General features: G+C 35.0%; 1 protein-coding gene across 2 annotated transcripts in view; it reads right to left on the bottom strand.

Moving 5' to 3' along the window:
- The window catches only part of Nmt (N-myristoyl transferase), a 338,957-nt gene that overhangs the window by 247,760 nt on the left and 78,172 nt on the right, over positions 1 to 13,025 (bottom strand). The gene's annotated exons all lie outside the window — the stretch shown is intronic.

Genomic DNA, 13,025 nt, shown 5'->3' with positions numbered 1-13,025 from the left:
ACAATTTTAGCAATTGGCCAGGTTAATGGTGGAAGGTTGCTCTCCCTAAATACCGCATCACCTATGGACAGGTTAAGGCAGGTGTTCTTCCATTTATGCTTTTGTTGCAGAGAATAAAGATATTCAATGTGTTATCATTTCCAAAAACTGTTCTTCAGATTCTGGACAAGTTGCCATCTTGTTGACAGATGCTTGATATTGTCGACTTCTTCTGGAACTGAGAACAAAATATCGCTGATCAAAAAATGAGAAGCTGTCAGTACTTGCACAGAGTCTATACTTTTGTCGTTGTGAGCCACCAATGGTCTAGAACTAAGTATCCCTACGATTTGATAAACTAGAGTAGATTGCTCTTCAAATGTCAGGTGTGAATCTCTCTAATGACTCTTTCCAGGTGAAACTTGACTGTATTAATTATGGCTTTACAAAGTCCCCGAAAATGAGGAGAGGAAAGTGGTATCATGTACGACTGAATAGAACATTTCATAAAATATGAAATTTCTTGATTGTTGTCTATCTTATTTATGAACATTATCTCACAGATCACCAACAAAGTTCTTTGCATTATCACAGTATACATTCAATGGCGCATCGCGTCAAGCATTTAATTTCTTCAAGGTCGCAATGAATGAATCCAAAGAGATTCTAACATTCACAATTTCGAGATGTACAGCTTTAGTTGCCAAGCATATCCAAACAGCTATGTATCCCTTCGCAAATTCTGATCCACGACCCTTAGAAAGTTTTATCTCAACAGCGCCCGCAAAATCTACACCACAGTTCATGAATGCTCTGCTCATGGTGACTCGAGGATCTGGTAAATCAGCCATCAGTTGAGAAAAGGGTTTGCAACGGAACAGAGAACACAATTTGTGAATAACACCATGAATCATCCTCTTAGCTCCAATAATCAAAAATAATCGTTTCAAAACATTGGATCAGCATGTGTAACATGGCGACCTGGGGGGGGGGGGAGGATCCTTCACAGTTTTTATTTCAATTAATTCTTAATTCTAGTTTAGGCCCCAGGGACCTCTCGGTTACCGGAAACCACCCGAGGTACACACTGGCATTCCAGTTTGGGCCAGTTATGTTTGCTAAGTCTAACAGTCGGGGGGTGGGGTCTCCTGGCTGTCGGACGAGGAAGGGACCAGAGGTTGGGCTACCGATGTCCCACATAAATTCTGCTTGTACTCGTGTGGAGGTTCCTGGAACTTATCGTATTATCTTCCTCTCCCGATCCTAGGGTCCCACAGATTGCTGGTAGGGATCCCCCAGAGTCATCGTCTAACTCTGTATAAAGAAAATTGAAATATTATTGTGCAATATTAATTTGTTATAAATGTTTTACAAATATAATTACATATGCAAAATTGTGCAATGTTTTGCCTTCATGTCATTAGTGGGCCATGGACCACCTTGCGGTTAATAACAACATGAGCATTTCAAAGTGCAATAGGCCTAGTGTTGTAGACCCTGGCCAGGTCTCCAATGTTTACATTCTGTATGTTGCCAATTTATATAAGCCAAAGTTTCATAATGGTGTTTTTATTTCGTATAAATATGCAAATGAGATGTTATTTGTGAAGAGATTTATGATGATTTCAGTACCATCCGTTCTCCATAGCTGATGAGATGAAGGGTTTCTCCATATATACCAGCAGTGTGCTAGGTATTGACGCATTCAAACGCTTGAGTTCTACATTCAATTACGTAGAGGTTCATTGCTGAGCCTTCCGGTCTTGTTCTGTGTGAAGTGTTCTTCTTCCTTCGTTGTCATGAGTTCACAAAATATGTTTCCTGTTGTGATGCTGATGGAGTAGCCTCGCTTCTCCTCTCGTTGGTCATCTCTACTCGTTCCAGTGGTCTGCAAGTAAAACCAAGAGGGGACGCCCTCTTGTTGGAATATTGCTGACAGACTTCGGACCATGCTTATGTCCATCCTGGACTCGTTTGAGTGGTGTTCTGCTGAACTTGTGCGATCGAGATGAAGACCTAGCCTAATGGTCGGTAGTTGAAATTGTGAGAAAAAAGAAACTGACGAACAGATTCCGTGAGGACGTTTCAATAACATCTGTGATATATCAATTTTTTTTATTGTTAACGTTTAGAAGAGAAATTTATTGCACCATTTAATTCTAAAAATATTTTAACAGATTTTATGTTGTTAATAAATAATATTAGTGGAAAAATTTGTGTCTTTCATTGTTGTCATTTGCAAATAGATTTCAATGTTGGGAAACATTAAAACAAGCCGGGAATGTACTATTAAATATGGTACACATGCAGATTTGTAATGTGAGAGTCACAAATAAGCAGACTAATTTGATGATCTTTTAGCAGAATGATCAAGTGTTTGGCTCTGTCAATTTTGATCATTGAATCCTTCCTAATGCTAGTAAAACACCATCTTTATCAATAAATCAATGATCCAAGAATACTTTTACAGTTCAATGACCTTCTGTTATGAATGCAATCAATCTCATCCTTAAAAGAACAGTCGTGAACCCACTGAATGATTTCTTTACACGCTCTATCTCAGATAGCTGCAATGGCTTCACAGTTGGTTTTACTGTGTTGCTGCCAGTGGGTTTCGACTGGAAGGGTTTGACAAAAACCTGAAACAGTATGAAACGATATGAATGAGCTTGGACAGAGATGCACATTTTTCAAATAAATCACTCAGGATGTCATTGATCGATGTGCCATACAAGATTATTGGATCCAGTCCTTCTTCACGTATAGGTGACAATTTCAACAAGTTATCCTTTGGCTTAGACATACCTGCCAACCTCAGGGAAAAAAATCAAACTCTTTAATACAGGAAAAGCATAACACGCGTGCATCTATTTTCTCATTTATCGGGGGAACGCCATACGAAAATAAGAAATTACAACATTATAATCAAGAAATTAATTGCATGATAGGAAAAAGATGTGTGCCTCAAATATAAAGAAAAATGCCATTATATAATATCAAATGCAAATATACGTATGAAACTTTTGTAGAGAAAGATGTACTCTCCACGTGTAGAGACATGTCCATAATACCTGAAAACTGTGTGTATTTGTATGATTTTGGAAAAATATCATCTCTGCCTCTATCGTGACTCGAACCCAGGTCCCTTGTACGCTAGACAAAAATTCAGTATCTCAACACACACAGCCAGTTTTCAGTAGACCTTGTATCAGAGATGCCACTGTACTTTAATTTACTTGGGTCCCAAGAGACCCAGGGTATTTAAAAAATCTGGGTCCCTCTCAAAAAAAATTATCTTGAAAAAAAGCATGCTCTTCCCCCCCCCCCCTCCCCATAATTCACTGGTATCTCAATGAATTTTTTTTTTTCAGCATACCCCAGGTTTTTCATCACCTGCTTGTATCTCTTCGTTGAGACAGAGCATCGGGCCATGTTCTGGGTAGGAGGAGGTGTGTCTGTGAATCAAATGACTCGTTCCTAAAAACATGTTTTATCCAAAGGTTCATTAACTTTCATTGTCTACTATTAGGAAAAGCTTGCCCATTAATGAGAATTTAACACATGTAAATGTAGCACATATAACAAATCTAAACCAAATATACAATTGATTCCACTTATAACGTTCCTATTCAGAACATTTTTCCACTTTACAACTGATTTTCATGGTTTCAACTTTCAAGTAATTCTTATTAAGATTTCCTGTTTAAAGTGTTTTCCTGATTACTATGTTTTTTTATGAGTTTTTTGAAAAGCGCTATAAGCAGAATCCACTGCAATTAAAAGTTAGAGGCACACATTTATATATTTACTAATAAATCAATCTATATAAATTCCCTGTTGACTGATTTTTCATTTCTTTAAAAAATTCTTAGCTCTTTCAATATAATATCTTCTGATTTAAATTTAAAAACCAAATGAGATTTTCTCTCTCTCTCTCTCGGTACACACTTTCTCAGACTCTTATCTTCTGATTCTTTCTATTCTTTCTATGAGCAACAATTTTATACCAATCCTTGCGAAGTGATTTCCTGGTAGAATGATTTTATTTTTCTTCCCTGTCAGTCCATTACTCTGATCTGTCGCCATTTAACTGCCACATATTTCCACACCTGAATATTGGAAATTTGTGTTGATGAAACTCAATTGTGTTTGTGTATGTGTGCCCGGCATTCAGCATGTTTTGTGTTCAGTAGGTGCCATCCATATATCTAGGGCTACAACTAGATACTTTCTCAAATGGGCAAGCACACATTTCGGCACCCAGTGTAATGTAGAAGCAGTTATAAAGGGTGAATTCGGCACATCCTCTAGTCCAGAGCACAGGGGGACTAGACCCGCCTGCTCTCTCCCCCACCCTAGTTGCGGCCCTGAATCTATCCTCCAAATTGGTTTTTTATGGATTTGAAATTTACTGTACACATATTTGTGTTGTAGGTCTGTGTGATTTTCGTGGCACAAAAAGAACTTCAAAGGAATAGCCAACTCAAAATTGGAAAATCTTAGAAAATTGTATTTTTAGCCAATTACCACTACACAAGTGATGGTTCCAAAATCGCCTGCCCCAAGAAAATGAAAATATTTTTGTAGAAAATTAAAATATTGGAGAAAATAGTCTTTTATACTATATTAATTTAAAATTATTTTTGAGAGTTAGTGATCCACAATTTCCTGTGGAAGAAATTCTTCTGCCTCTCCTAAAGCAGATTCTGCATACACACCAGTGATTTTCGCGATGCAAAACGGTGACTACCACATAGTAGCTAGATGACAAAACTGAGTATTCAAGGTAGAATTTTTACATATTTGATTTCTTCCTTTTTTTGCACGATCTTGAAAAATGTTTCACACTTTGAACAGGCGTTGTAACATCCCTTAATGGGGTTACGTGCCCCATTCGAATTATCCAGTTAAAGCAGACAACAAGCAGGAAATGAACAAGTTTGTTTTGTATCACTTCAAAAAAGCTTTATTACATTAATAGTTTTTTTACATTAAGTTACTAGTTCATTAAAACAATTTTTTTTGCGTTAAAGTCAATTATTCAAACATCAGTTTTAGTTATAAAAAAGTGTGGATCTCACCACAGAGGTCCATGTCTATTTAGCCGGACATCGCCTTTCTTCTCGCAGACCAAGAGGGTGCATTAGACGCGATAGCGATCCATCCACGTCGTTGAAATCAACTGAAGAACAGTGTCCCAAGTTTCAGAGCAAGTTGCCAGCAACCAATTTTCACGTAGATCTCCCAGCAATCATCTATGAAAGTCCACCAGAGCCCAGCCAGTTGAATGTTGAAGATAGTAAAGGTACTGGACCATTCTACAGTATTAAACTAGAAGTTTCATCAGGAACCAAAACATTCAAGGTTGCATCTGCTAGAGAGGGCAACCAGTCACGGGTTGAACTGCAAGACTCATTAAGTAGTTACTTAGCTTTCATAAAAACAATATCTTCACCGGACCTGCCGGGAACAAGAAAGGTAGTTATTCAAATCATAACATTATTTTGAAGTTTCACGACTGAAGCCAAGAATAACGAGAATTAGCTACTCAAGTAGCAAAAGCAAGAAGTGAATACTTGAATGAATGCGATTAGTGAGAACGAGAGATTCGCTTTTATACATCATAAACCGGTTTTAAATTAAGACCATTCGTCCACCAGCAATAGTCCATCTCTCAATAAAAATTCAACAAGTCACAAAAAATAATTTACATACAAAACAAGGTCAAAATTATTTCAAATTTTCAGTGGCAACACTAAACGTAAGCGGGCGAGCTGGCCAGGCTCTAAGATCACGCCTTTCACATTAAACACTGAAAACACAAAAAAAATTATTATTCTGGCGAAAGTCTGCAGCCAACCGCTGAAATAGGTAAGTAAAATTATAACAATATAACGAGACCATGCGATATCTCACCGGGAGAATCCCCAACCAGAAAATAATTCCTTAGCTGAAAAAAAGTAGTTAAGCGCCAATTTGTCCTTAGCTGAAAAAAAGTAGTTAAGTGCCAATTTGTCCTTAGCTGGACAATAGTTCGGCTTTTCGATACTATCTCTAAGCTAAGGACTTTGTTTTAGTAGTTACTTAGGACCGCTGCTAAGGACTGCCTAGCACCAGTCCTAAAGCAGCAAGAAAAGTAGTTCACGGCGGCCATCTTGGAAAAGAGGAAATTTCGCCTCTGGCCGCGAGCTCTCGCTGTGATATTTAGCGATGAAATATGCTGGTTTTTTTTAATTAAACGATTTTTTACGATAATAATGACAGATAAAACTTGGATTATATCTTCGGTGTCATCAAAGTTGAAGTGATTCATCGTTATATCCTCCAAAACCTGTGGTGTACGTGTATGTTGACATCGGCGATCGAAGCCACGACGAAGTGCTAGCATGTTCATTACTGAGGTAAGAATTATTTTATTGCTATTGAACTATATAAGAAAAGCGTTTAGAAATATTTCCAATATTTTTTTGCTCGGTAAATGCGTTATTTAAAAATATATAAATGGACATAATGTCACGCAATCAATAGGGCAGTGGATCAGGGGCGTAGCCAGAAATTTCGTTCGGAGGGTGGGGGGACCAAAGTGACAGAACAATGGATTTGGCCATCTTTTTCCCTTTTTCGGTCATTTTCTCACATTTCGGGGGGGGGGGGGGGAGAACCAGACCACCACCCCCCCCCCCCACCCCCCCGCTACGCTCTTGCAGTGGATCCGATTTGGTAATGCTGAGAAATATCAAATAGCCTATGTATATTTTGGATTGTAATGGCAAATGAAACATGAATCTGCAATTACGATAATATCAGATTGAAATTTTACATTCTATGTTTTTTGCTGTATTAATTTTTTTTTATGAAAAATTATGTCCAAATAAATTGAGCATGTGTGTAAATAAATAATTTGAATATTGTTGCCACAATAAAAATTGTGCTTGGATGACTATGCTATAAATAATCGCCTATAAATAAGGAAATTGAAAATTTGTGTTTTAGATCAACCTCCCTTCAATGCACAAAGCAACTAATAAGCTACAATTCATTGATAATAAATTACAGCACCTAAATGACAGAAATTTTAATTATTTTTTTTGTGATGAGCAATGGTGAAATTGAAATAAAGCATGGTAAAAATTGGCAGTAATGTTAAATATTAATTTTTGTAAAACTCATGCACTTAATTTAGTGTAAAGGATTAAAATATAGATTTGATATTTTGAACTGTTCAAATGAACAATATTGGAATACTTAGTGGAAGTTAAATTTTCAGAAAACAATCATATGTGCCACTTCTTGAAAAATTGCACTCTGTAACGCGCTCTGAGATAAAGAATATTTAATAAGGAATCATTATATTGTTTTGTTGATATAAAAAATGAAATTCGTACAATGGGACTAAAAAACAAAGTTGGAATTTCAAGCACAGTTTTTAGTGTTGAGGTATATACATTATAATGAGAGAAAGCAGATTAGTGTTCGAAACGTATTACTACTTCAGTATTTCGGTTATGGCCTTGCTGTGTGTGTTCAAATTTAATTTTTTGCCAAAAATTGTTTTTGATTTTGTGTGTATGGGTAAACACAGAAAAAAAATTTCCATGTCGAATATTTAAGAACTTTAAAATATAGCATTTTGAGATGTTATGGAACTGAAACTTGTAACAAGCATTTATTTTTAACGATGTTGTTAGTAAACAGCTGATATATATATATATATATATATATATATATATATTGTATATACATTTGTGAGACTTTTCTAACTCTTGAAAAATTTTGCTTCTCAGGAACTTGGCTGTAGGTAGCTACGAAGTTATGTGAAGGTTTTCAAGGTTACCAAACAATTCTACCAGAGAAAACAAAGGTAATTTTAATTCTTTGTGTATTTGAGTTTGTGTGTGTGAGAGAAAGTTTCAATTATTATTTTCATGTAAAATAAATATTTCTATGCATGATTAAATGACATAAATTTTAACAATCATCATTTTCACTTATTTCATTTGTATCAACAACCCTAGTGGAACAAATACAGTCAAACCCTGATTTAACACCACCATCCCACCCATAGAATTTTGACGTTATATCAGATCATAGTCATAATAACGTTTCGGAAAGGCTGTATTACATAAATTCACATATTTAATAAGAAATGTTGTATTTCAGTGTCTTATTTATGTTGCACCACGAATAAAATAACCTATTTTATACACATTCAGTTCTAAGTTGAGAAAATTCATAAAAAATGTAAACTGTACAACCACTTGAATATTTCTCAATATAAAACTTAACAGAAACATACTTCCCTCTGAAATTATTGTAATTTCAGCAATACATTTTATATGTGCAAAAAAAAAATAAGCACGGAGGGGGGGGGGGGGAAAGGTGGCATTGTTTTTAGTCCATACCATATTGGTTTTTCTCGAGAAATATCTTGCTATGAGTAATTTCCTTTATAATCATAATTTTTTCAGATACTATTGAAAGAACAACTCTTTTTGACATAATTGAATTGAGCAAATTAAGATAGACGATTTTTTAATGGCTACCTGTACCACTCAAAATTTGACCAGTGCAAGTAAAAACATGTACTGTTAAAAAACTTGTCTTGGCTATACGTATAAATGAGAGGAGAGGACATTAAAAAAAACCTTTAGAAGCTTTGCTAACTGAAAAGCAATATCAATTCTTTGAAAATGTTATTATCATATTTACTGATGAGCAAATTTTGTGAATGGAAATATTAAAACAATTAATATACTTGACGACAAATAATATTATACTTTTTAACTAGTGAGACACAGAACACTGCAAAATTTATATGTTAATTTACATAGGGGTTCTCTGATCTACAAGAGGTTGCTAAGGATGTGTTCTAGAGCGAAGCTGAAAATAGAGTGAAAATATAAAGTAAGCTGCGTGCAAATAGGTTTTTTCACTTCATCTGTCTGACAAGAATTTTAGGGTAGAAACATGGCTCGAAAAATTTAAAAACATTTTTAGGCACCGGCCAAATTTCTTGGCAGCCAAGCATATTTTTAGAAGAAATAATATAAAGTAAAAAAATTATATTCAACTTTTTCAGCACTTAGTGATGATCTTCACATGTTGGAAGATTCAGACATAAACTCCAAATATTTTGTGATCTGCATAGAAAATTTTAGGTGTCAGTGTTAATTTTTTTTTTTGCAATGTTGGCTCTCCTAAGATTTGTCAAGCCCTAGGTAAACACATCTACACATGAACAATTGCATCTGTGTGCAATATGCCTGGCCTCCCTTGCAAAACACAGTTGATATATTTTGGATCCTACTGTGATAAAATGGTGGCGAGTCGACTCAATGTCGACAAAGTGCTATTGTGCCCGAATTATCTCTACTTATACAACTAAAGACTGTGTTATAATTTGAAATAAAATATACAGTACATTTAAAGATTGATAAGCATAATAAAAGGGGTTTTTTCTTCCTCTTTCTAATTTCAGGTAAATCAACATTTGAAGATGCAGATGAAAATTAATGAATCTCAAAAAATTATATTCTTGAAAGGTGCGATTTCTAAGAAAAGTACAACAAATAAATTGTGATTATGATAGCTCTCTATGAACATGTGTTTGAAATAAAATGTTTTTGTATGACAAATCATGTGTGCAAGTTGTTATTTAATTCATGTTTCTATTAATCAACTTCAATCAATCATTCATCTTCTAATCAACTGAAATGAAATATAAGGTCAAATGAAAGTTATCAGGTGAAGTTATTTGTTGGAAGCTAAATATGAAACAGATAAATTGATGAAAGATCTTTAATATAGACATATATATATTTTAACTATTGAAGTATTCACTTGCATTAACAGGTAAGTGCTCATTCATAGAAAATCATGTTCTGATATTATTTAATACTGAGGAGAAACCCATATTTTAAAATACAGAACTACAATACACAGCAAGGCAGTTGATTCTTTTAATTATAAATTATCAATAATTTAATATTTTAGTTGCTCCGAAAAGAATTTGCAATTCGTTGTTTCAATGAATTTAAAAGGAATAAAAATGGATAATAAAAAATCATTTAACAAATTGGTCTTTAAAAAAAAAGTGGCACACAATATTAAAAATAGTATTCAGCTGAAGCCTCAAGTAGGGCCCCCCGAGGTGAATAGGGGGCCCAAAAATCTATAATTATTTTGCATGGTAACCCTTTCAAGAAGAGCCCTCCCCCCAAGAAAGAAGGGAAATTCTGCCCCGAAAAGGCACAATTCAGCCATAGGCTCAACTAGTGCTGGTAACCTTAATTTAAAATCTTACATTTTGTTGTAAGTTTTTTTTTCTTCAAATTTTGATTTCATCAGTATGCGACCCCCTTATATGCAGCTGTGGTCCCAGATACTCGCTTTTTCAAAAGTGGGGTCCATGAGCTTGGACAAGAAAAATACTGAATCTTATTCTAAAAAAAGTCGCAAGATGAAAAATGCAACGTCCTCACACGTTTACAAAATAATTAAACTAGCTAGCGATATTAGAGTAAAAAAAAAATTGCAAGGCACAGGTGACAAAAAATGTATGGCGAGTCCCTCAGGAAAAAAATATTGTTTACAATCAGTTGTAAACATGAAATCGCTGCCACAACCCACTGTGGGAAAACGATTGTCAAATAATTAGTAGTAGTTGTAGGCTTCAAACAGCATCCCGATTGATTAGAGATCTGTTACTCTCGAAACCAAAAATTTTCTCCTCCTCTAACTACTGCTTCACGTCACGTGACCTTAAAAACTGGTAGTTCATAGTACCGCTTAACTACTAGTAGTTGAAGTGGTCCTTAGCTTCAGTCCTCCAACTGGTAGTCCATTAGGACAAGTAGTTACTAAGGACTGCAGAGATAGTTCACCCCCTGATCTGTTACAGCGTTCCAAATCCTTTACGATTTTTCAAAAAATGTGCATTCGCAATCTTGTAAGAACAAGGCAAATTTATGCCATATAGACCGCTGTCTTTGAATGCCAGCAGATAGCCACGAAAGTACTGTAATTTCCAATATATAACCGGAAGGAAGAAAATCCACAAGGGAGTAAAAACTCTGAAATTCTCTTTGAAAATTCTGTACACAGCCCCTCATTAAGGGAAACTAAATATCTTCAACAACCCACGTGTATATCAGTACAATATAGTACAGTATATGAAGTAGTAAAAACACTTTTTCAAGGCCACGTGCGATCGTGATAAGAAAAAAAGAAAGGGGAAAAAGTTGGGGAGGTTTTTCTCTACTTTTTTCATCTTGGAACTAGAAAAGAACGCGCCCCACAGGACGCATGAACCAAATTTTTACGAGTCCTTTCCCGAAATTTCGGGTATTTGACGCATTATAGTGTGTCAATGCCATCTCTGTTGTATTAATGACTTACATTGACACCAATGCAAGTAGATGATTTTGCTTTCTTCAAAAAACCAGTTGTGAAATTTTGCTGGAAGCAAGCTCCCAACAAACTAGTTTTAACAATCACGATAGATTCCATTGTTCACTGATAGTCTTACAATTGTCTACAGAATTTGGCAAGTCAACCAACTGAAAACTCAAAAATTTGTTTTCTAATAAATCAACAGCTTCAGCCATTGATTCGGTGTCACTCTTCACAAGACGGCATGGAAACAAATCAGCAAAATATAACTAGAAAATTTGCACTTATCTCTCATGCTGATATCTACAATTTGTGCATGATTCAGTATTTTATTATTCCAGGGAAATGACACTATATAATCACAACCCTTTATGAAATAATTCTAAACTGTGGAATAAAATTCATTTTGCTCCTCATTGCTAAGTTTTGATTACTTCCATAGTTCAATGTCCAATAGACAAATCCTAATTATACTTTTGATCGAGCATTCAGATTCCCAATATTTTATGTGAAATATTACTTCAGCCTCCTTTATCACATTGACCTTGATGAATTTCACCAAAACTTAATTAAACAAATTCTTAATATCCCTCCTGAGTGTAAGCACTCGCGGTTCTTTGTGTTGAAACGTAAAATATTTATCAAATGTCTTAGAAGCATAGTGGACAAAAATAACGCTTAACAAACTTAGAATGTAAAACAGTCTTTCGGGCCTTGGCAGCACATCTTTCAGAAGCTTTTTCTCGGGTATTGTTTCACTTCGTGAGAGAATTTCGTAACTGCAGTTGATTTTTTATTCATTTCTCATTTCATTATCAATAATCCTAACTTTTTTAGAAACAGAATATGAATCTAATTTTTTTTTTATCTTCAACGTATCTGTAACGCTTGTTTTTTCCAACTGTTTATTGACAGGAATAACATATGCAGCAATTTTCTTGTCACTCATCGTAAATCATCTTTGAAAAAAATTGCCGAACACTGCCACTGTTCCAGCAACCTGCTCAAACAACATCCAATGGGTGCAGCTATGTTTTAATACAGAGTGGGCAAAAAGTCTGTAGAAACTTTAAAAATGAATAAAAACAGGAAAAATAACCGGAATAAAAAATGGTTTGCAGGGTTAGCATCGCTAGGCCTATTGAATTTTTTAAGACTGGAAAAACCTAAAAAAAAAGCAGATGGGTGACACTGACGTACACAGGTGAAAGGAAAGGTACACAAATAACAAAGAGAAAGACCTCCAAATCATTTATTATAGCAGTATATGTTCCACATGACCACCATCACAGGATGTAACACATTGCAGGTGTCACAAATCCAACAATGGCAGAGTGCAGCCGGTCCACATTAGGCTTGGATGGTTTTTGACAGTTTAATCCGCGGTTCAAACTGTCATGTCAAAAACCGTCAAAAACCTCAAATACTGCTATTCAATCTAAAAATTGCCATTTGAAATATGCATGTTAATTGCATGAAATGTTTAAAGTGACTATGTTATATGAAGAATAAAAAATTTCCATTGGAAATATGCATGTTAATTGCATGCAATGTTTAAAATGACTATGTTATACGAAGAATAAATATTTAATATGATTGTAAAATAATTTTCTACTCTCTACAGAATTATTTTGCACAAAATATACATGGTTTTT

This window comes from Pholcus phalangioides, unplaced genomic scaffold (genome assembly GCF_987345545.1).
Source record: "Pholcus phalangioides strain wild (caught in Gottingen) unplaced genomic scaffold, Ppha-v1.0 ptg000004l_1, whole genome shotgun sequence".
Lineage (NCBI taxonomy): Eukaryota > Metazoa > Arthropoda > Arachnida > Araneae > Pholcidae > Pholcus > Pholcus phalangioides.
Note: the sequence above shows the minus strand (reverse complement) of the source record. Positions and strands in the feature narration are given on the sequence as shown.